General features: G+C 40.4%; 1 protein-coding gene across 2 annotated transcripts in view; it reads left to right on the top strand.

The window, feature by feature from the left end:
• The window catches only part of cdh19 (cadherin 19, type 2), a 189,531-nt gene that overhangs the window by 33,412 nt on the left and 132,410 nt on the right, over nucleotides 1-23,709 (top strand). For both annotated transcript variants that reach the window (XM_069512937.1, XM_069512936.1), the window contains exon 2: nucleotides 8,788-8,975. The gene's annotated coding sequence lies outside the window, so the exon portion shown is untranslated. The remainder of the gene's footprint in view (nucleotides 1-8,787; nucleotides 8,976-23,709) is intronic.

Genomic DNA, 23,709 nt, shown 5'->3' with positions numbered 1-23,709 from the left:
TAGTTCTTCACATGCAGCCTCCAAAGAATGCATCAACTCTATTGGGACACATCGCACAGTTCAATCTGCACTAAATAAGTGACGGTGCTATAAAAGGATTGTTTGCTAAAGCACCCATGTAATTAAGGGTTAACGCTTTTGTAAAAGAGGGAAAATAATTAAAAGATGAAAAAGAATAAGATTTCCAATCCTTCCTGCCTGAATTATTCAAAGTATTTACTTTACTACAGCTGGTGGCTGTAAAGCTGAAAGATTGGATTTCTCTCCTGAGTCTCTATAAAAGGTAGATTTTCAAGTCGCTGCAGCCGCATACATTCAAACTTTTTCTGCCTGCAAAATTAAAGGTTTAACTATCAAGTTAACTATTTCACCCTCCAGAGACACCCAGTACCAATACATGGGCATTAGGGACACAGGTTTCCTGTGTCTGTCATTGCAGGACTGCTAGGGCGTTCCCCAAACAATGTGGTCTGCTATCCCCCCCACTACAAGAATGTACAAGTGCACAATTAGAGTCTGGAAAAACCATCTATGTTTAAGAATTTTAGATCACATGCCAGTCGAGTATATAAGTAACATTCCACGGAGAAAGCCAAAATGACCGTGGCAGAAAATGACTCCATGTGAGCGACTCAGAGGTTTTCGGGTTTACATTTTCTCTGAAAAGGAAAGCGGAGTTAAATGGTCACATATTCCAGCAGATGTTTGTCCGCACCACAATTAATGTTCGGTAAATTATATTTTCCATCCACTATGATAAAATTCAACTTCTCCTTTTCATTGAAGACAAAGCAAGAAGCCTTCAATTTCCCACCAGCCTGACCTCAGCAGGGTGCAAAGTCTAGACTGCCAAAGCAGGTGGTCAAGTTTGACTCTGCTTGATAGTCGCAGAGAATATTTGAAGTCTGTCAATCAGCAGCAGCATCAGTGTGAGGGCTCCTCCGCTGGTAGTGATTGATTTGAAGGTCTATCTCATCTAAGACCTCTGAGTGTTTTCTCCTCTTGGAGCCATGGGTTATAAACCGTCGCGAATCCCTTAAAATTGTTTTTCTCCGCAACATCAGATAGAGGGTCTGGGTTTTTCTTTGCCATTACATTTTAATAAGACGGATGAGGGAGAGGTGGGAGGGCGTTTTTCAAGAGGAAAATAAATAATCAGACTCTCGGCCATATTGCGAATGAATCAATGGTCTATTAGAGCCTGAAGCAGGGCATGAAAATGCATCTGTCTTGAGCTAAGAGATATAGAGGTCAGAGATGACAATGGGGAGATGTGTGGTCCAATCTGATCCGTTACTGTTGTCATGTCTCTTGTGGCAGAGTGCAGCTTTTGTTCTTAACGGCACCATACGTCAATATGGACATAACTGTCAACCACCCACCAGGACCTCGACTGGCAATGTTTCATCGCTATTGCATCACAGGGAACATTTGCTCATGAGCAGTTTGCTTGCATATCTGAATACGATGTGGCACCAACTCAATTCTCTCTGCAGTGAGGGCAGAGTTGGAAATTTACATCATTCTCTAGTCAGAGGTACGAATAAATAGGGAAATAGAAATCCAGAAAATTTAAATAAAATGAAAATCTTTGTATTGTGAATAGAAGCAGGGAGGTGGTTGTAGAGCAGTTAAATTCACCTTCAAGTTCCCACGTCCGGCGCTCATTGGAACGAAATATTGGACTTTATATTAAACTGATGTGAGAGTATTCAGGCCAGACATAAAGTGTGAGAAGCGACTGACAGCTATGCGAGCTGTTGGCGAAACATCCTTTGGGTGGAAAGGTGAGTTTCTGAAGTAGCGCAGCTGTATACTTAATTGATAGCTGTATCACATCAATAACGTAAAACCTTTTCCTTTATTCCCACCTCGATAATACCACTTTCTTCTATTGTTTGATGCTGCAACTTCCTGCAAGTGGTGAATAAAAAGAAACTGAACCATGGTTCCGTTTGATCTGGATAGAGACGTCCTCTTTCAGTCGGTCTAAGTTCTGGTCAGTTGGTCCGGCACCTTCACACCTGTTGTTTTTGTTTGGACAAAACTGAAAAGTCAGAATCGATGACAAATAAAGCAAAACGATGAGCAGCAAGTTCTTATAAACGTCTTTATCTTTAATATTACAGACATAGATTATAGCTGCTTTAAGTAAGTAAACATGTATTATCTTGTGCTTTAAGTTATATTACTTATATTTAAATGCTTGATTTCTTTAATGCTCATACGGAACGTATGAACATTTCATGACGTGACATATTGAAAACCTTTTCCTCGTTATGTTGGTAATAAATGTAATATCAGGAGACAGGGCTGTAAATCCGCTCGGTGTTATGTGATCAGATGTCAGTAAACGGCCGGTGAGGGAAAGGTTGCTAAGTTCTTCAAATGTGTTTGACAGATGCCACACATTAGTATCATTCATTTCCATTAATCTTCATCACTGTGTCACCAGTAATTACTCCATTTAAACTGACCAGCCCTGGTCAACCCACTAATGAAGGTTAATGTGCTCATCTGCCGTCATTCTCCTGCCTGCATTATACCGGCAACAATCACAATCCCCATCAGAAACACAATGTGCCCTCAGGCTTTTTATTGTAGCAATGCCATTACTGTGCCACGGCTGTCTCTCATCTCATGGAACAATGAACGGCAGACAATACAGCGGCCACCTTTTCTATAATGACACGCTACAGCATTGCCCAGTGACCGAGAGACAAAGAAGCATATCTGTCGGAAATGTAAAAGCTGCAGAGGAGATTTTCTGCAGGAATAGAAAAGAGCTTATTTACATTTCACTCAGAGCATCAGAACCGTGGAGTTAGAAACACGGGGACAGGTTTGTGTCTGTGGAGGGAAATTAGACTCAAAGTGGTCAAGTTAAGATTTAGAAACGTGAACAGTGAGTTCTGTGTAATTTTGATCCACACACAAATACTAAGCTATTTGAATAGATATTTTTCGACATATTTTTTCCTTTAACTTCACAGATCCGTGATCAGGTTCTTTATGCTTCTGTGCCGGCTCCTGCCAGCGGCTGTGGTTTTCCAGTTGTCCCACTTCCCGTCCTATTCTTGTGAACATGTATCTCTAGAACCCCCTGAGGAAATTTCTTCAAATTTGGTACAAATGTTCAGTTGAACTCGAAGAAGACCTGATTAGATTTTGATGGTCAAAGGTCAAGGTCGCTGTGACCTCACAAAGCACACATTTGCCTTGTGAACAGAATTTTTAAAGAACGACTTGATGGAGGTCAAGGTCACTGTGTCCTCAGAAAATGTGTTTCTGGTCTTATGTTTGTAATATCTCAACAACAGAAATATCTGTGTGTTCACTTGGACTCACAGAACTGGTTCCTGTGAACTCATGTTCTTGTGGACATGATATTTTCCACAGGGAATTTCATTACATGGTACACACATCCTTACACGAGTGGTCAAAGGTCAGAAGACAGAGGTCATGAGTGGAAAAAAATGCATGTAGACTGAAACTGCAGTGGTTTGTCGCAGGTACACAACCGCAGGGTGCAATTCTAGTCTGATGATGGATCAGTAGTTCAGTCCGTTGCCTGAAAAAGGACAAACAGCAGCTAATGCCTGTGTAATTTCAGCCGCAGTTATCACAGGAGGAATATGGACCAGATCTCTTTCCACAGTGTGGGAGAGATGCTGTGTGTTGGAGAGATGGATGCATTTACACTTTTTCAGCGTCTGACTGGATCGTGTCTCGGATTTCAATCTGTCTCAGATGCCTCTTGGAAGCATTTACAGTTTGTTTTTTTGAGATCGAATAGCCAACCTGAGACCACAAAAGATGAATTAAGTGACTACGTGTAAATGGAGTCTACTGAGCGGCACACATGCACTTACGCAGCGGTGTAGACGCTCTATTTTAACTGTACTTTAACTGTAAAACTCTACTTCTTTCCTCTTTTCTTTTGCTGTGGGTGAGTCAGACAAATACTCAAACGTTCAGCAGTGGAAACCAACTGGTGTCGAGTTCTCCAAGCTACTTTGTGCCATCAGTTTTAAGCGGACATAAGAAGGATTTGTTATAAATACCAGGACTCATCGCTCCATGTAATGATCTCTGCTTCTATCCTGCACTCTTCTGTTGTGCATGTGCACTCCTGCGAAAGCCGATTAGAAACCTGGTTACCTGTGAACACTGCACACAAATTCTCCAGGAGAAGTCTACCCAGGGAAATCAAGTTTTTCTCTGTAACACAAACCAGGCGTTTCATTACGTGACATTTAAGAAAGACGGTAACTGTGTTATGCGAGTGCATATAAACACAGTCATGAATACGCGAAGGAAACTGACAGTGGAATCACTGAGGACAAACAGTAAAATGCATATTGCAATTATAAGCATGGAGGAGATTATCTATTTTATATCCGTCTGCTGAAGATGCAGTACGTTCAGTAAATGTGATGTGGACAAATCTCATCTGGACACAAATAGATACTAGATTCATGTACTGATATGATGCTGTGACTAAGGATTATTTTCATTTTCAGGTGATTGATTGGATTTATTGGATTAAGTATTTGTCTAATTAAAATTTAAAATATCAGAAAACTGTAAGAAATGTTTCTCAAGCCTAAATTTGATCAAGATATAAAACTGAGAAAATCTGTAAATAATCACATGTGTTGGAGGCTGGAGCAAATATGTGGCAATTTTGCTTGACAGTCTATAATCAAATGATGAGTAGACCTACAAATAGGGCGTTCACGTTTTCAAAAAATCACGTTTGAATGAATTTGACATGATATGAAATTAGATCCACAAGCCGCTCGTCAGGTGTGAAAGTGTTTGTCCATTCAAGACAGTTTTGTAGCATTTCCTCCCCTGTTTGAATTTCAATTTAAACATGACAGCCCTGTGAACAACAACAGTGATCATGACGTTGCTGACATCATTTGGAAATATATTGTGAACGGGATTATTCCAAGATGCGCTAGCTCTCTGGCGAGCCCACTGGCCGTACCCTGTTTACCTGTTCCTGTTATCTGTAACAAGTCCGCAGACTTTGCCCATCGCTGCGTACGGGTGGCTGAGGAGGAAGATAGAACAGGTGCTGAGGCTCTGCCCTTCTGATAGAAGGAAAGAATGGAGGAACAGGAGCATCCTGTTTGATAGCAGAGGAGGGACGATGCTTCCCGCTGTCGGCTACAGCTCTGCATACAGAGTCAGATAAGAGGATAGTGTGTGTGTGTGTGTGTGTTACACAGTGGAGTATTGAACCACTGGCTGAATTCAAAAGTTCAAGTTTGACCTTTATAGGCGTCTGAAGGTAAAAACAAGTGTTACGTTCAGACTGAAAATGCCAGTGTCTAAATCGTCTATATAATATACTGTATATATTAAAACCCAGTAATGTGACATTTGATCATTTTAAAGGATGCTCTGCTTTTATTCTTCCCTCTAGTGTTTTATACAGGTCTTTTGAGTGTATAGTTAAAAAAGTTAAAAAGACCAAAGTCCACAGTGAAGGGACCTTTTCTCTCCCAATGAAAATGCCTGAAACGCCGCAACAGTCTGGACAAAACGTCCTCATCATTTGGACATTTATTCGTATTGGATATTGAAAGTGTCTTGGACGGGTTCGTAGTGTTTTGTCCCGTCCCAGCCGTTCAACCATAGAAAGCTATATCTTTATATAAAGGTGTAATTCACAAATATACAGCTCAGGAATCAAGTTGAATGTTTTTCCAACACACAGTTAGACAAATACACAGTAAACGTGTGTATTACTATGAATAATTCATCGGAGAAATAAAAAAATGACGTGATACTTTATTTACAAAATAATCTTTTTGGAAACCCATAATGACCTTACCCCTGAATTGTGTTGTGTAGCTCCTAAAGCTCCCAGAAACGACTCTGTCTTGATAAACGATCAAATTTAAGTATCTCTATTGCCTTTTTCTTTTCATTATTCACAGTATAATAACAGCCAGACTTCTAAATTCTGTCAGATACCACAGTTTTATCACCAGCCTCGATTAAACCGGCACAATGGGCTGGAGATATATAATACAATCCGCTGTGATAATGGTATGCTAATTTGTGCGAGTGTGTTCTTGGCAGGAGAACAGCAAATAAGGTGAAACACCTCGAGTTGTAACTAAAGCAGCTCCAGGAGCCTCGTGGCCTGTTCCTGCCACTGACGCCCACTCGGCCTCCCCGAGTGTTCAGAACAATTTCACACTTAAACAACGAGCGGCAGTGTAGTGCAACTGCGGTGAAACTGTCTGGAATCGCTGGAGTCAGCAGCAATGTTCTTTGTGCTGAAGCGGACTGCATTTGGGTTTCTCTTTTATTTTTTTTATTTTTTCCCCCCCTGTCTTAATTAAATCACAGCCACATTTTTAGGGGAATCTAGAGTTTTATGGCCCGTGGGTTTATGAAGCCAGTGTTCATGCTGAAATGTTTATAACGCACCATATGGGCCGTGAGCGCTCAGCAGCAAACACGCGTGTGAGTTAAAAAGCTGCCGAGTTCTTCTTCGTGACGATAATTTCCAGGTGCAGGCTGAAGGGGAACATAATTAAAAGTGTGCAAAACTTATTTCTGGTAATATCTCTGAACATTAAAGGTTATCCATATAATTAATTTCTATACACTGACATTGGCTGGTCTCCACCAGTTGCTGCGCTGCATTTAATCTCACTGACACTCTTCCACTGTAATTCAAATTTTATCATGCTTGGCGGTATGATTTAATCATCAGAACTTCTTTGGCATAATTAATGTCAGTGACCTCCCTAAAATCAATAGGAGAAATCTCCTAATGACAAAGCCTTGTCACAAACCTTTAATGGCCATCATCACTCATTCTTTCTCTATTGATATGCTATTTATCATTGACTCCACCGATGTTTGGTTAATAACCAGGAAGTACTTTGGAAGGAGCTGGATTATCAGCAAAACCTTCAAAGATCCACATTTGTTCTCTGAAGCATCTTCCACTATGAAGACAAAAGTGAAGAAACATGTTTTGAGAGTGTGATTAAAAGTTATTCAGAGAAGAAGAAGTTTTTAACTTGTAATTACAGTCCAGGCATGAATGATATATATAAATAAATATCTGGTTCAGTGGTTCAATGGCAGCCATAGTCTTAGTAATGTTAGCATGCATTCAGTATCAGTCTTAATCAGATATCCGCTGGTTTGCTTCTAGGTGTGGATTAATATTTTATATTCAGTGTGCTACGACCATGTCTGGCTCTACTGTTGTTGTCGGCTCCTTTCATTTTAAAGGTTGTAAAGATCCACTAAAGTGAAACAGGATTTTGTCCTTGGTCAGAAAAGAGAATTCTCCTCTGATGCAGCAAGAGACAACAGAAAAAGCTTAACGTTTATTATTTAAATATTTAAAATAAAAATTGATGTATAGCAGCACTTTGATATAAAAGTCTGGTTAATTAATAATCAGGTTGAGGTTGAATGATTATTCTTAATGTGTATGTGCTGTTCCTGTTATTGATACATCCATCCTTCCCGTCATTACACAGCTCCAGTCACCAGCCTGATTTATTGTTTAAATATAGCTGCTCTCTAATGATGGTGCTGACTGGAACACTGGACGATACACCAGATGCTAATCTAGGTTTTAATATAACTAAGAGCAGATCTGACACTGAGACCTGCAGCAAATGCTCTGAGGAGGCTGACGTTGATAATACGGAGGGTTAATTCACACCTGTGATTAAAAAAACGTCTTTAATACACATACAGCTCGATGTAGAATAGATTTCTTATTGGATCTAAATTTACACAGAACATTCTGTCTAGCTTTCATATAGAATAGAATGTAACAGAAAGCCTTTATTGTCAATGTGCAAGAGAAACTGTGAATTTATAAATTTGAAGATTTATAGAGAAGGTTGGAATAAACAGAGTTTATAGAATAAATAAACAACCAATAAATGCTGGATGTGTAATTATGGATATGCTGGCTCTCGCCTCTGTTACAATAGTGTTATCTATTATTAATTTCTATAGATATGTACATTTCTGGTGGTGTATAAATATATATATCTATATATATATATATATATATTATCAGGCTACAAGTAAACTTTCGCAAACGGTCCATCAAACTTAAAGGAAACTAGGAAAGCTTGTTTTAGGGTGATGATGTTTCCCCACTGTGCTGCGAGAAAGAACAAAAATGATTTAAGAGCAGAGAAGACGAGTTAAAGCTTAAAAGCAATTTAAGCATGAGACAAAGTTTTAATTGGTCAATCTGCAGAGACGGCTCCGTTCCTACAGAAGAAGAAGAAATATTCATATGGAAATAAATCATGGCACCATTTGGCAAATTTAATTAATAACAATAAACTTAGCAAAGCAATATTGAAAGTGGAAGATAAAAATGGTCAATTGCTTTATAGAGCTGGATAACAAAGCGTCTCGGTAACATGTTGGGACACCATGATAGGCCAGACACATCTCAGCATTGATTCTGGACTCTACTGGAGAGACGGACTCTGTGTTCAGTTGGGATCAGTCGATATCGCTAATTATCAAGATCAATGTGAGTTTGTTATATTGCTATTGATCAGAATCATAGTGCGATAATTATTGATATTGTTTTATACCTGCATGTCGACGGACTGTTTCTTGCTGAAAGTCTGATCACGTCCTGCGTTCACATTCTGTCTCCTGAGGCCGACTCTTCTCTTTTTCCTTCACATCTCAGTGATGCACTAAAATCACGCTTGTCAAATGTGTCGACCACAATTTTCTTATTTACCGACGTCTCTCCCATAGATCTGCATGCAGATGTCTCTTCAGTGACTGTTGCTGTTGAAACACTCTGAGTCGTCTTTGTGACTGAAGCCGCTGCCACCTGTGCCCCAACAATGAACCCTCAGATCTCCTCCTCGTACCTTCTCCATATAATGTCTGGATGTTATCTGCAGACACTCTAGTGCACCTGTGTGGAAGCATCTGCATCCGTGAGTCCCTTCTCATTTATTTGTGTTGTTTCTGTAATTACATCTGCAAAGGAGGTTTTGTTTTCATCTGCGTTTGTTTCCTTCTTTCTTACTGTGTGGAGATCCCCCCCCCCCCCACACAAAATCTGGGTCAAATTAATTTAAACATGGTTTCATCAGGTGAATGTAGTGAAACAAAGACAGGTCATCCTGGTCCAAAAAATAAATCAACAGTGAATGCAGAAGTGTGTATTCTCCATGTTGGTCTATTCAAATGAGGAAATTGCTGAGTATCATGTTTCCTACACGTCTATCAATCCTGCATGTACGTACATCCTCCTTCATCTTCAGAGCCCTGTGATGAATTACGATCAGTTCGCTTACATGAAAATTTGCAAGGAACCCCAATGATCGTGGTCCCGGTGTATTTGGGTTGTTAGTGGTCAACAATAACCTGTTTATGGTTTGTATGTGTTTGTTTACACTAGAACAGCTGCACGATAATGCCGTGTGGCCGTGTGGCCGTATGTGTATGTTGCTCCACTGATGTGTCGACGTTTAAAGTTTAACTTAAAAAAAAAAAGTGCAAATTTGTAAGAGCACATACAAAAACGCCCTCGGCGAGGTTGGAGGCGCCTCATTATCGGACGGGGATGAAGACGCCGAGAGCCAGACAGATTACTGCTGCTAAAAAAACGAAAAGGAGAACTTCATTTATGAGACGATGGCGACTTTCCTTGGCGCTGCCAGGCATCAACAAAACACTCGGGTAGTTCTGGTTATACTGTGGCTGTTTGACACGTCCATTTATCAGCTGCTCTGCTGCTGAGAAAGTGACGAGTGAAGTGGACGTGAAGTTTTTAAAACGGATAAAGATTAGTTTCACAATAATATTTATCAAGATGAAACCAAAGTCTATATATCTATATGTAGGAAAATATACGTCTTTAGTGCTTTGTTCTGTTTAATTTTATGTTCTGCTAAAATTACATGATTTTATTTTGACTTCCCTGGTAAACATAAGTAATAAGAAATAGAAAATCAGCTTGTTCTTTAACTACCAACTGTTTTTTTCCCAAAAGGGGAACATGATTATGCAACCGACTGCTTGTGACGCTCTGTGTAATCACTGGAGCATCAGGGCTTTTTCACAGCGACGCTTTTGATGCCATCTCTGTTTTGTCTTTGTGCTGTGTGGTGGCAGGATGGCAGCTCTGTGCCGACGAGGTGTTGACTGCCAGATATAAAAAGAAAATGAAGCAGGTTTCTTCATGTTTGCACTCATTAGACAAATCTGTAGAATCAATACAGTCCCATGTCATCAGGATGCCACTGTATGTGTTCTGTATGTGCACAGATTCAAAACTGGTTGATGGAAATAACTGATCTAAATATTGCCCTCAATTTCATTCAGTAAAAAAAAGCAAATAAACTCAGTTTTATAACAAACGGAACAATAACTTCACACCATGTATTCCTCATATTAATCTGTACCGAGTCTATTTCACAAATGATTGCTGCTGTGTCAAACACTTTTCCTCCAACAGAGGAGGTCAATTCATATTATCTTTCCTTTTGGACCACGACTCCTCACACTGTGAAGATCAGGTGTTGTTGACAGAGCAAATTTGTGAATTCACCATATCCAGAAGAATTTCTCCTTCTTGATCAAACCCTCACAATATGGCGATTACGCTGGAATAAATTAATTCTGCAATTATAATTTGTCCTGAATATTTTACCAAAATGAAAAAGTTAGAGGAAAAGTCAGGTGATGTTCTGCTTATGTTTAACCCTCATGCTGACACAACAGAATAGATTCAGGGTTCATCCCCTGAGGTCCAAGTATGTATGTTTTAATAGATCATTAAAAGAAATCCATTTTAGTCTATTTAAGGACGTTAATGTCAAAGTGGTCAACACTCGAGTCATGCTGCTGGTGCTGCAGAATTTAAAGTTTGTCTTAATGGAAACCACAGGCTTTGATGTCTCTGATTCATTGTTAATTTCCTCTTCAAGAAGGCGTCATTCATCGACAAACCCGTCGTTTTTATTTTTAACCTAAACACAACTCGGGAACGACATCAATCTGTGTGAAATTCTTAAACTCTTATGTGGTTAAGTGTCTTGGGATCTGAGCGGAGCAAAGCTGCACATCTTTACAAATTTCACAGATAAAAATATCCGCGCGCCTCTCGGAGAGAATAAACCGGAGACACCTTTATAGTGCTGGTACACAGATGGCCCTTTTAGAAACAGCTTGAGAGGACACAATAATGGAGATTGTTTTTTACTACATTAAACCAGTCTCCTTTCCCACCTAAACACAATCAAAGGTTTAATATTATCAATAACATCACCCAGTGGAAATACAATTTCAAGGTCTATTTGATACATGAAAGAGCAATGATGCATTCTAATTTAAAAGTTCCACTGAAGCATTTCTCTCTGTGTTTGGGGACAAATCTTTGATAATCCTGGTGCAGAATGGAGAAAAATACACAAAGCAGACAGTAGTGGCTTTACTCATGAGTTTCATATAGATACAGATACGGTCTCCTCATGCATATTGATCCATGTACCACAATCAATAATCTGTCGTTTTTTTTACTTGTCTGTATATTTTCTGATATAGACTTTTAACAGAAAATAGGCTCTTAAACCTTTCACTAGGGTTCTTAAATAACTTAAAATCTACTACAATTCTCATGCTAGTTGACACATAATACTCTTTTAAAGTTGATGAAGTGAAAATAATAATATAGGAAATCATCAGTCGACTATCACCCACCTGACGCCCTACATCTTTCGGGTCGGGCTATAATCGGACTGATATTGTGTCTAACCCTGGCACAACTTGATAAAACAGTAGGTCTTCTCCTACTTTATCAACTTCTAACTTTGGTCTCCTATGAATAAGATCTATTTTCCAACTTTAGTCGAGTTTTATTCACCTGCACCTGTAAGAAAATACCGCTGTTGTATTTTAGTCCCGATAATGGGGTCGCTGGATCAGCGAGAAGCTCATATGGGTCATTTTGGAGAATAAATTATGATTATGAATTTTTGCATGTGGGAAGGTGTTCATGATGAGGTGAAGGGGGGAGCCAGAAATCCAAATCTCGTTGCTTTCGTCAATAATAGATCGATATTAGGGAAATAAAACAAGACAGTGCATTCAGAGAAGTGAGGAGGAACAGTGCTTACCTTTGGCTTATCCTCAGAAACAAGTGCACAATATGATACTACAGATACCAGCAGGTTATTTGTAGTGCAGCGAGCAGAGAAAAGGCAACTAATGTATCAATCTGTCTTCCTGAAAAATACCTATCGCCAGAGGAGTGTGATATAGACCTCGGAAGTGACAAACAGCAAGGTTGTTTTCCTGGTTCAGCAGAAAGGCAGGTCGGCTGTGGAGGTTTCACCACAGAAAACACATTCATTTGTTTAAGGAGAGCTCGGCAGGAACACGTCTATTTGTCATGGGGAACACGCTGGGTGAAGGAGTGATTGAGTGGCCTGCAGAGGGTGACCCGGTGGAAGGATTACACAGGATTGAAACAGAGGAGACGAAGCTGAGGATTGGAAGGTGAGGGAGGAGGAGGTTTTGTTCTTGGTCTCTGACTTGTGATGCATGTACCACAATGGTACACTTCCCAAGCACAAATTGTAAATGTGCTGTGACCCCGAGTTGAATATCGCATATTGTTAAGTTAAGTTTTTTCTGCATATTTACAAAGTTCAGCAAAAAGGTTCTTTCTGAAATCATCGGCATGCTGTGTGAGTTTTCACTCCCACGTCCTGTAGACTGAACTGAATATAAAGATGGACGACATGACAGCGCCCCCAAAACTCATTTGTCACATTCATAGTGTTGAGAATTGCACCTGGAGTTGATGCTGGTAGAAATACCATAATGATGTCACAGTGAAAACAAAATGAATGTTTAACGAACCTTGGATTGGACTTTTGATTTCTTGCTGTCCAAGGGGAGATTTTCAGGTGTGAAAACAACCGAAGATGATTTCATGAATACTTGGGCATAACTCTAACTTTAGTTTTCTGCAGCGCAGGCATCTAATCAGATGAGGCACATTTGGTTCTAAGTTGTGAATTGTTGAGTGTGAGGAAGGTGCCTTCCTTCCTGTTCTTCCTATTCTTCACCATCTATTTAATTCATCCCGGGGGTATGTTTCAAAACATCTCTGGAGGCACCCAGGGCTCTATTTTTATGACACTGCACGGAGCATGTTTGAGTTCTTTGTGCTGCTAACGTGGCATTTTCTCCCACTGCACACAGGTTGTTTTCTTACCAGTTCTTGTTGGGTGTTTTCGGTGTCACTCTGTGAACTTGATTATTATGTGGAAGGAGGGGCAAGGAAGTGGGCACGTTAGTAACAATCAAAAAGTGCAGAGCAATTTTGGTGAAAACGAGTTTCGTGATTGGTGCTTTCTGTGGAGATCTGGGTGCGCTCACTGTCTGCTTGCTTGAACCACCGAGACAGAGCATGAGGCAAGGGAGTCGTGACATTTGGGCAAATGCACATATCCTGCTAACGATCTCAAAAAGTCCAAGAGCTTCAGTAGCAGCAGATAATTTACATTTATGTACAGATTATATATGTGTGTATCTGGTATTAGTCATTTCGGTCCATTTTAGATCTTCCGCAATGTGTCATGATGGAGTTTTGGAGCCTGGAGGACGTGAGCAAAGTTTCGTTTTGCAATTGCTCTGCAATAATCAACCTTCACCATGCTGCACTAAAAAAGAAAAGAGTGCTTGAGGGCAACCGTTCTGGCTGCTTTGTGTCTGTAGTCAAAGATGATACAAAAGCCAGGATTATTTTTAAGGATTTAAACTGGCAACCTTGTGACGAAAGCTCTTTATGCTCTAAACTTAATATCTCGCTAATACTCAGCAGAAACTATGGAAACCAGGTCCACTAAATTTCTCATTATGTGGCACACATGAAACCAGGCTAACATGTTATTATGTGCCTGAAACCAAACGCTTGCTTATTGCAGGTGCGTGCTAAAACTGTAGATGAGTTACCTGCAGGTGCTGAATCACCCACACTGCAGCAATTAATCCTAACGTTTTGGAGTCCTGCCAGGTGTCGTCCTGCTGATTCATTCACCCTGTGTCGCCCAAAATAGCATCACTTCATTAATAATGCAGGATGCCTCGATATAAATACATATTAAATCTAAATCCTACATTTTGCATGCAACAGGGAGAACGAGAGTCAACGTATGATTTGATTTAACAACTGGGGAAGGTTGAAGTCACAGTTTCAGATCATTGTATCACAGAATATTCAGTGGTGCTGGAAAATGTTTCATGAAACAAAAAGACAAAATTAATGTGTTAATTACCAAAATTAACACACATCTGTGGTTATTATTGTGTCGGTGTTGAGCTGGAGAAGAGAGCAGGTTGTTGTCACCTCAGGAATGAGCCTGTGGTGCAGCGTCTAGAGCCGACAGATGTCAGTCACATTGTCAACAGATGTATTCAGCTCAACAGATTTCACAGAGATGATGATTTTTGTGATCTGTGTTTAATTACTTTTCATTTATTTGCTTCTTCTTCTTTTTGTTTTTTTTTACCCTGAAACCAATATGTGTCATTTAAAGACTCCTTTTAAAAGATGGTAAACTGCACACAAAACAAAGCTGTGATCAACAGATACAGACAAGCAGAGACAGTTGAGGATAGAGTGTCTGTGGGTGGATGTCTGCTGCTCAGGGACAGTTTTGATTTTCTTTTATTCATTTCTTTGATTTTAGTTTGTGGATTCTTACGGTTGTGTCAAATCCTGTTAAGGCCATTCAATTGAAATTGGCTGCAGTTCACCTTAAGTGCAGTCGTGAGGTCGTCCTCGATGAACTGCCGGCAAAAAAAAAAGCATTATGCTTCATAACTGAATAACTTTTATTTTACTTTGTCTGGAAACAACATTTTTTATTTCAATTTTGGTAAAAATATTTTTGATTATAGACCAAAAATACCAATGTCCCTCATTTGACAATGATCCCCACGTGAATTTAGTTTGATTAAGCAAAATAAACCAGATTAAATCTTTGAAAATTGGAGGTGAAGTGACATCGGAAATAAAAACAAAATGCTTCTTTTGGCTGTAGGTTGCTTTCTTTCAGGAGAAGCAGCTGCACGGCATCGACTCTCCGAGCTGTATGAGCAATCAGGAAGTTGAGGAGAGGAGCGCACAGGAAGTTACTTCAATCAAGCACAATGCACAGTGAGGGATGAATATGCAGCTAAACATGGTGCTTCTGTCACTTAATTAAGATTCAGAGAATATGAATCCAACCACAGACGCATATCAGCGGTCATAACAGGAAGCTTCAGCAATGATCAAAATAGACTGACATCAAATAGTATGTGTGCATATAAATAAATAGACGTATTGCATATTTATTATATACTTTAATCGTGTCAGCAGAAGAATAAACTGCATTTCTATTACAGAAATATTAACTATTCTATTTTCTGACATTGAAACGGCAAAGCTGTATATTATTCCCCAGCCATGTGACACCCTGTCAACTGATTATGAGGCATAACTTCTGTGATGGCCATTAATTCAACTCAAATAAACCTTTTGAAAGTTTTCAAAACTATGATGAAATACATTCACTTCTCTTGGCATAAGCTTGTTGTGAGAGGAGAAAAGATGATTTTTTCCACCCTGAGGAGAAAAACAGTTTGCGCTACATCGCTGCTTTGAATTCAAAGGGGCCGCAGCCCTTGACAAAATCTGAGCTCTGTGCTGTGAAAGCCGAAAGGACAACACAGCATTGTGGTTCTTTGATGAAAAGGCCATTTGCAGCCACCTCTTTCCTTGAAAAGATGCCGCATGAACCAACATGCTTAATGGTCTATATTTATAAAGCAGTTTTTGGCCACTCGCCGCTGGGCCGAGCAGAGAGGAGGAAGAAGAGGATATAGTTGATGGCGCTAATGCACCTTGACTTTGGTTGCCACCCGTCAATAAACCAAGCGCAGAAGAAGATGCTTCTCTTGTTTTCGTAGATGCTGCAAACAAAACACCTTCATGGCGTTTAGAAACGTTTAGAAAGAAGGGAACATCGCCATCGTTCTAACATTGTGTTGTCGGTAGTTAAGACTGCAAGCAATCCTACGAGCCTGGATAAATCTGTTTCAGGAGAGACCAGTGCTTCTTTTTCTTCTTCTATCGTTTAATGCTCTACTTCCTGCAATTGGTTTTCAAACTGCGAATGACCCACGCCATGGTTCAGTCTGATCTGGACTGAGGCCCTCTCTTTTGGTCTGGACCGAAGTCTGATCACACCTGATACTAAACTAAAACAGACCGAATAAAGGAGGAGCAAAAACGCCTGAAATCATATAAGATGATTCTAAAAAAAGACATGATCACTATCAATTATACAATCAGTGCAAATATGAACACTTTAAATTCAGATAACCTAAAAGCATGCAGAGCAGCGATTCCAGGAATTAGGCGCAGCGTGAACGACAAACGACATCAGGGTAAGAGATGGAGATATTGTCCTTTGAGTAGATCTGATACGGCTCGGATACAAAGTGCCGTGGGGCGGAAACTCTGCTCTCACTCAGCAGGACTAGCTGGGTATCTAAAGAGAAATATTTTATGATTAAGTGCTCTAATGGCTACCTTTGAGGGCCAAAGACATAATTCATAATACAGTTTGCATGACTCTCTCTCTCGTGCATGCCCGTTCCAAACCGGTCTAACTCCCAGCGAGGCACCATTAATCCACTGTTTGCCCAATCAAATTAAAAGTGGCAGCTGGCGTCTGGGTTTGTTCATTCATGAGGTGGATCTGATTGCGCTTCAGGCCCCGTCAGTGCATGCAGCGTGATAAGTGGCTTGTACAGCGATTGGGCTGATTGCAGAGTGATGTTTTGTCTGCCATCGATGCAGAGCCCATTGTGAGCTCAGCGCTGATCAGGCTGAATAATGAGGTTGTTATGGCGACTAGACAAACTGCAAACTCTGGAGGGTGAGCAGTAAGATGTGAAGAATAAGAGTAGTGATTGACGAAGTGATTGTTCTTTTTTTCCCCTGGTTTACTTTCACACACTTTACTCTTCATGTCTGCCAGACGCTCCATCTAATTAATGTCTAACTCAAGTTGCTGTGAAGAAATCTGTTTCTTTCTTGTGATTATTCAGATTTTAGTCAAGCGGTATTGTTCTCCACGTTCTGGTTTCAGCTGACACTGTTTTATAACTTTTAAGCTAGCGGCCGAACTGCGAGCCAACAGGGGGTCAATGCTCGGAACAGAGCAAATTACGAACGGTAGAGAATCGATGCTTTGTGAAAGGAGGGAAAACCTCCACATAAATGAACAATGCTGCCCTCACATGCCGGCACAGTGAGGGTTTGTGGATTTCTTTAAGCAATGTTTAACTTTAGACTTTTTAACTGTAGACTATAGTTATAGTTTTATTTTTCAGAATTTCTATTTTTAATTGAACTTAAACAGAAAACTAGAACAGACCCTGGTAGCTACTTCAGGTAGTGACCATTATTAACCATTTAATTACAATAATTACAATAATTACAATAATTCAATGAGTGCAGTCGCTGTTCTAAACATACCTGTTTAATGGGCAGTGTTCTTGGTCTGTACGTGGTGTTGCTGGTTGCAGCTTTCTAGAGAAATGCTCATAGGCACAATTTCACACTTGGCACTAAAATGACTGAGTGACTGTAACAACAACAACTTTTTCTCTACACACAAAGACCATCAACCCGTACAGAAAATATACAGCCCAATAAAACCTCAGATGATACATGGTGTAATGTTACGTTCCCTGTCTTAATAATCCTGATATATGACGCTGTGATAACACAATTTCAATTTGCCAAAATGAACAAAGCTCCACATCGGTGAATCTGTGTCTCCCACACGTTGGAGTGAGGACAAGTTTTTATTTCTGGCCGGAGCTTGTTATCTGGAGATATCAGGCTCGGGCCCATGGATGAATTGTTGTGTAGTGGGTTCAACCATCTCTGCAACATACCATTGTCATGATCACTGACTGCAGCGACTGCACTTCCTGTCTCCCAGCAACACACCTACCAAGTTTGAAATGGATGAATGGTTCTTGAGAAAAGGTGGATTACATGCATACAAACAGAGATTCCTCACATTAAAGATGCTGGTGAGAAAACCAGAAAGGACAGAGGGTAAAGCGGTGCAGCTGAAAGGGTCCACACAGTTTCGAACATAGCCGAGCCTCCGTATTTTACTGTCAATCCGAAGGGAAGTACGTCACCGGCGGCTGCTGTAGGGGACTTTGCAAAGGTTATGAATGTCATTACAGTCTCTGAGGACTTTGCCGTGAACTCATTCAAACTATAGTTCACAGTCATATAGTTCTGAAAAGCTACGGACCGTCCAAAATGTAGTATGCTCTTAACAATGAGGTGATGTGGTTCTGGCCACTTGTAATGCTGTAGATAATCAGATCCTGACGAGGGGCACAATGAGAGGCAGTGGACCTGACAGCGTGGAGAGCCTGGATTAGACCACTCTATGAAAACAGAATCGCTCCTGACAGACACTCGTGGCCTTTCAAAGAGACGGCGCACAATAAGGGAGAGAGAAAAAAAAATAATACCCAGTCATTTCTCTTATCAAACTGCTCTTTTCATTTCCTAAGCTCACTATTGAATGTTCTCACTCAAGCTCATCACGGGTGATTGGGTTTCTTTTCTTTGTCATGTGTCATCCACACATCGCTCTTGCCCAGAGGTTAATAATGGAAATTAAAAGACTGTTGCATATTAATGCTGAAATCTATTGAGCCACACGGCAGAGCAATGACTCTCCTTCGGGAGACTGCTGTCTTAAAAATAATTAATAGGCACGACATGTTGGCCTCTTCTGTGCTTGGCCAGCATCACAATTCGGGAAAGTTCTTATTTGGATTTACAGGGACGAGGATGGCATTGAAAAAAGACATTAATTCAAAATTGACAACAAGAATTTCACAGCTGAAAAAAAACTCATTTATCTCATTAATCCTAATTTACCCAGAATCACTCAGTATAAATCAAACATGATTTACAGTAATTTACTGAATTATATGTACAGATGTCCAATAAAAGAATGTTCTGTGTCTTATTTAATGAGCTGTCAGGAGAGTTACTCATTCATATTTGTGAAGTTTTTCTCATGGTACAGTTTCCATTTCCATTTCCATTTGCAAGACTAAATTCAGCTAGACTGAGATTTTTTAAACGTTGTGTAAGGTTTAGTATAATTCCTGGGTTCTTGTTCCAGAGTAATCCACCTTCTGAATAGAATAATGATAACAGTCAGTAACTGTTGATTTTACCAACTAAAAATAAGTGACAACCACTGGGAGAGAAACGGCATTTAAAAGAAAAACTATGATGAAATCTAGTTAAGTAAAGCAAACATCAGTGGAATTATACACTTTATCCTCCTGTTTACTTAAATCCCATCCTCCACAGTCAGTATAATTGCATGACTTGTTGCACATCCTAAATTGTAGGAACATAGTCTTCGACGTCAGCACCAGCTCTCAGAGGAAAAGACACAGATCATTTTCATCAAGTGTGAACAAAATATCTTGTCCAAAGCATGAAGATGATGCAACCTTAATTAGTTTTCAGCTGACATGTCCTCTTCGTGTTATTCGTTAGATTAATGTAGGTTTTGCCTCTTGATTACATCTCACAACTCGTATCCATATTTTCTAAATTTGATTTCATCGCTGCACATCAGGCTGACGTCATCTTCTCCGTCTTTAATGTCGCTGGTGCCTTGATGATGTTGAACTATTTGATATTTGAAAAACACAATTTATCTCTTACTTAATAAACTCAATGCTTGATCAAATTAATGTTTCCCTCGTGTGTCGCCAGTGAAAGACGCTGAAACGCTGTGAAATATCACAACAGTTTCAAAGCTAATTAAGTCCACTGGTGGTGGTGGTGGGGGGGTTGATCTTTATTAAGATCAATATTCATTAATTTATCATTGGTCGTTTGGACTGGATTGAGCCCAGAGAGAAAACTGGAGGAGAGGGGAGCTCGTGGTGGCGGTTTGTCACAGAGGGAAAAAAACGATAGAGTGAAAGAAAGAAATGCCAGATATTGAGCAGATGTGGGGGCAGGACAGGATATTGTAAATCCATCAACAATTCCCCAAATCACTTGGGGAACTGAACCCATCTCAGGGTCAGTTGCAACTCTCTTATCCATGCAGAAGTGCTGAGTCGACTTTGAGAGTTAGCAGGGTCAGCTGTACCTTCGCTCGGTGCTGATGCCATCAACAGCGGGTTTATAAACTATTGGAGAAGTTGGAAAGTACTGACACGTAAAGAAACTCAGATTAATACGACTCCCTGATGCCAATTCATATAGAAATTCTGATTCAATTTGACCGAATCATGTTATGAACCTTTTTATATTACATTTCATGAAAGCTACATTAGCTGTTTTCCTTATCTGAGCTGAGACGCAGTGTAAACATTAGCACTGCCTCAGATTAAAATCTCTCTAAGATGAGAAGAGGCTGCAGAGAGAACCAAGATGAAGCTACTTTCCTTTTGCACGATTTTTTCTCTGCTGCCGACATTAAGTTTAATGACTTGAAACTTTTGCATGAATTGCCATGACATTTTGTGCAAATATTCATTATCCTCAGAGGATGAATACTAACGATTTTACTGATCCCTTGACTTTTTCTCTACTGCTTCAAAGACATTCACATTAAGGGTTTGAGGGAAATATCTTGACAGCTGTTAGATGGCTGCCTTTGACATTTGGTTCATTCACGTTCCCCAGAGGATGAATTATATTCGTGATTCCCTGACTTTCATCCATATTTGTAGCAAAGTGTGAATCCAGAGGCCGGATGTGAACCATGCTGCAGGGTGTTCTCACACCATCCATCTATTATCTCTATGGTTTATCCTTCGAAGGTTGCGGGGGTGGAGCTGCAGCCAATCCCAGCTGACATTAGGCAAGAGGTGGGGTTAACCCTGGACAGGTCACCAGTCAATTAAACTAAGCTCCATGTGTTTGAGCTGTGGGAGGAAGCTGGAGTACCCTGAGGAAAATATAGGATCTGTTTAAAAATGGACGTACAGTTCAGGTCTGGAAAGTGAAGCCAATACGAAAGTGCCTGACATCTGTATTCTCTCAAATGACCAACAGAGGGCGACATCACTGGACAGTAAACATTGTCCTAAGGAGTTTGTAATCTCAGTTGCAAGTTTAAGGTCTTCTTCGAAATTGCATGACATTAATTTTGTAAATTGCATTAGGAGTCATATAGACGGTAAAGAATCGTATGCATTGGGATGTGGGTACCATGTGATTGACAGCTAGCAACATCCAATGGGTGCAGGTTGCAGGTGCACGCAGTGTCCTTGTGCCCCACCCACCTGCGCCCCCCCAAAAAACAAGCTGGCGTTGCAACACTCAAGGCTTCAATATGCAAACCAATGAGTGATTGCCACTTGGAGGGAACCCAGGCAGATGTGAGCATGTAAAAGTCCTGGTCGGCCTACAGGTTCAAACCCAGGACATTCTTGCTGGGAGACGACCACTGCTCCACTGTGCCACCTCAATACAACCAACCCACTTGTAAAAATGTAGCTCTATAGCACCACTAGTGGTCAAATGGACACGTGTCCATGGTCGTTTTTTTTCTCCACTTTCCTAGTCTGAGAATTATTTAAAATTAACTAAAGAGATGGCGTCTCATCACGGTTACAAGGTCGAGACCGTAACATCATTAGTTTTGCTGCTCTCTCCTCCAGCAGGAATCACTTCATCCTCCCGGTCTCTACTCTCCAGCTCTGTCCTTCAGACTCATCCTGTTGGTCTGGTGTAATTGCACCATGACAGGACCGATTCCTCATCCCCATCAATCACCCCTATGGAGATATGGGCTTGTTCTTAACATGACGACTCCCGCCCTCCCTCGTCTATCTCTCCTCCCCTGGTCTGCCTCCATGTTTTACGGTTATAGTGATAAATAACGGATTCAATGTTCTACCCCCTTCGTCCAAGCCCAGATTTCCTGGCTTGTATCCTATCGGGGTTGGACCAGAAACGGTGCACTGAGTGATATATTGACCATGTTGGGCTTGTGACAGGTTTCTCTCATGTTAGTATTGCTGGGCTACTTTAACGCCCTCCCTCTGTGAGCAGTTTGTGCCTCGTGGACGACCACTGACGAATTAAAACAAAGGACTAAACAAGGGAATAGATTGTAAAACCTGATTGAAATTGTGAAATTAAGAGAAAGAAATGCAGTGAAATTACCCCATGGCCTCAGGGGAGGTCAATTTTTGGACAATACCAGAGACAGTAATCTGGGATTTCTCAGATCTGCAGAGGATAGATAAGAACTAGATGAGCCTTGGCTTCCAAACAGCTAAATAGCTTGTTCTGCTCAAGTAAGTGAATAGTCTACACAATAGTATTGACCAGGAGAAGGATCTTTATGCCCTTTAATTAATATTTTCTCTCACTGTGAGGCTTTTGTTACATCCAGAAGCAGATCAGTGCTGCGGTAGGTTCACAGGAAGGGTATTCTATTCATAGCCGTGCAAATGAGTTGCTGGAGAGCCTCTCTTCATCTGGACCAATATAAAGACTGTTTGTGTTGTGAGATGGTTTGCCTCTTATCAGTAGAACAAAAGCGGAAAGTTTGTTTACGGAGCCTGGTGATAGCATCTTTCTCGCACTCGTAGCTATGGGAAAATCTCTGAATTCACAAAAACTAAAGCGCACACAATAGAAACACACAAACCAAATCTGGGTATTCAGTGAAATTTGAATCAGCTGCACTTTAGTGAACTGAAGCTAAATCTTCACTTAAAAGTTCCTGCTTTAAATTCTCAGTCCTCTACTTTCTGTGTTGACTTTACAAGTTCTCCCTGTTTTCTGTGGGTGTCTTGGTTCCTTGTTGTTACAGTGTGGGTATTATAAATACCTCTACTCTAAAGTTGCCCTTGACCAAAGCACTTTCCTCTGAACTAGACTCGATCCCCTGGTGCTGCACATTGCTCTTAAATAGGCGGGAAGGGTTAAATGCAAGAGGTCAGCTTTCTGCACAGCGATGAATAAATAACAATTTGACCATTAAACCCACTGGAGCTGTGACCAGTGTACATAGTAGTCAGTCGTAGTTACAGTGAAGGTTGTTTACGTTATAATCTGAAATGAACTCCCACAAGAAGTCGACTACCTTTTGTGTCTTAAATGAAAATTACCTGTCATTAAATTTAACAGAGCCATCTGGAAACACTTGATCCGAACCAGAGCCAAAGGCTACTTCATGTTAAGTAAAGTACATGGTTATTGCTTAGTCTTGTGGTCATATTATCTTAAACTACAGAATATTGGCTTTAACTTTATTCACACAAATGTGAATGAAGGTATTTGTGCAGTTTGTGTTCACTCTCTTCAAACTGCCACTGCACTGATTAAATATACATAATCAAAGTGCCATATGAAAACCCCCTTAAAGACACACCTCATCTACTTCTTTCCTTTTCAATCCATTGCAATTTTTTTTACGATTTCCTTTACTAAATGAACATCATTGTATATTGAACAAGACATGAAAGTAAAGATGGAGACCAGAAACTCGTTAGGGAAATGTTTACTGACATTCTAAATCAAGTGAGGAGTCATTTTCTCACTGACTTTTATAGACTTCAACCGGTGGAGTC

The sequence above is a fragment of the Paralichthys olivaceus genome, chromosome 17, assembly GCF_024713975.1.
Source record: "Paralichthys olivaceus isolate ysfri-2021 chromosome 17, ASM2471397v2, whole genome shotgun sequence".
NCBI lineage: Eukaryota > Metazoa > Chordata > Actinopteri > Pleuronectiformes > Paralichthyidae > Paralichthys > Paralichthys olivaceus.
Note: the sequence above shows the minus strand (reverse complement) of the source record. Positions and strands in the feature narration are given on the sequence as shown.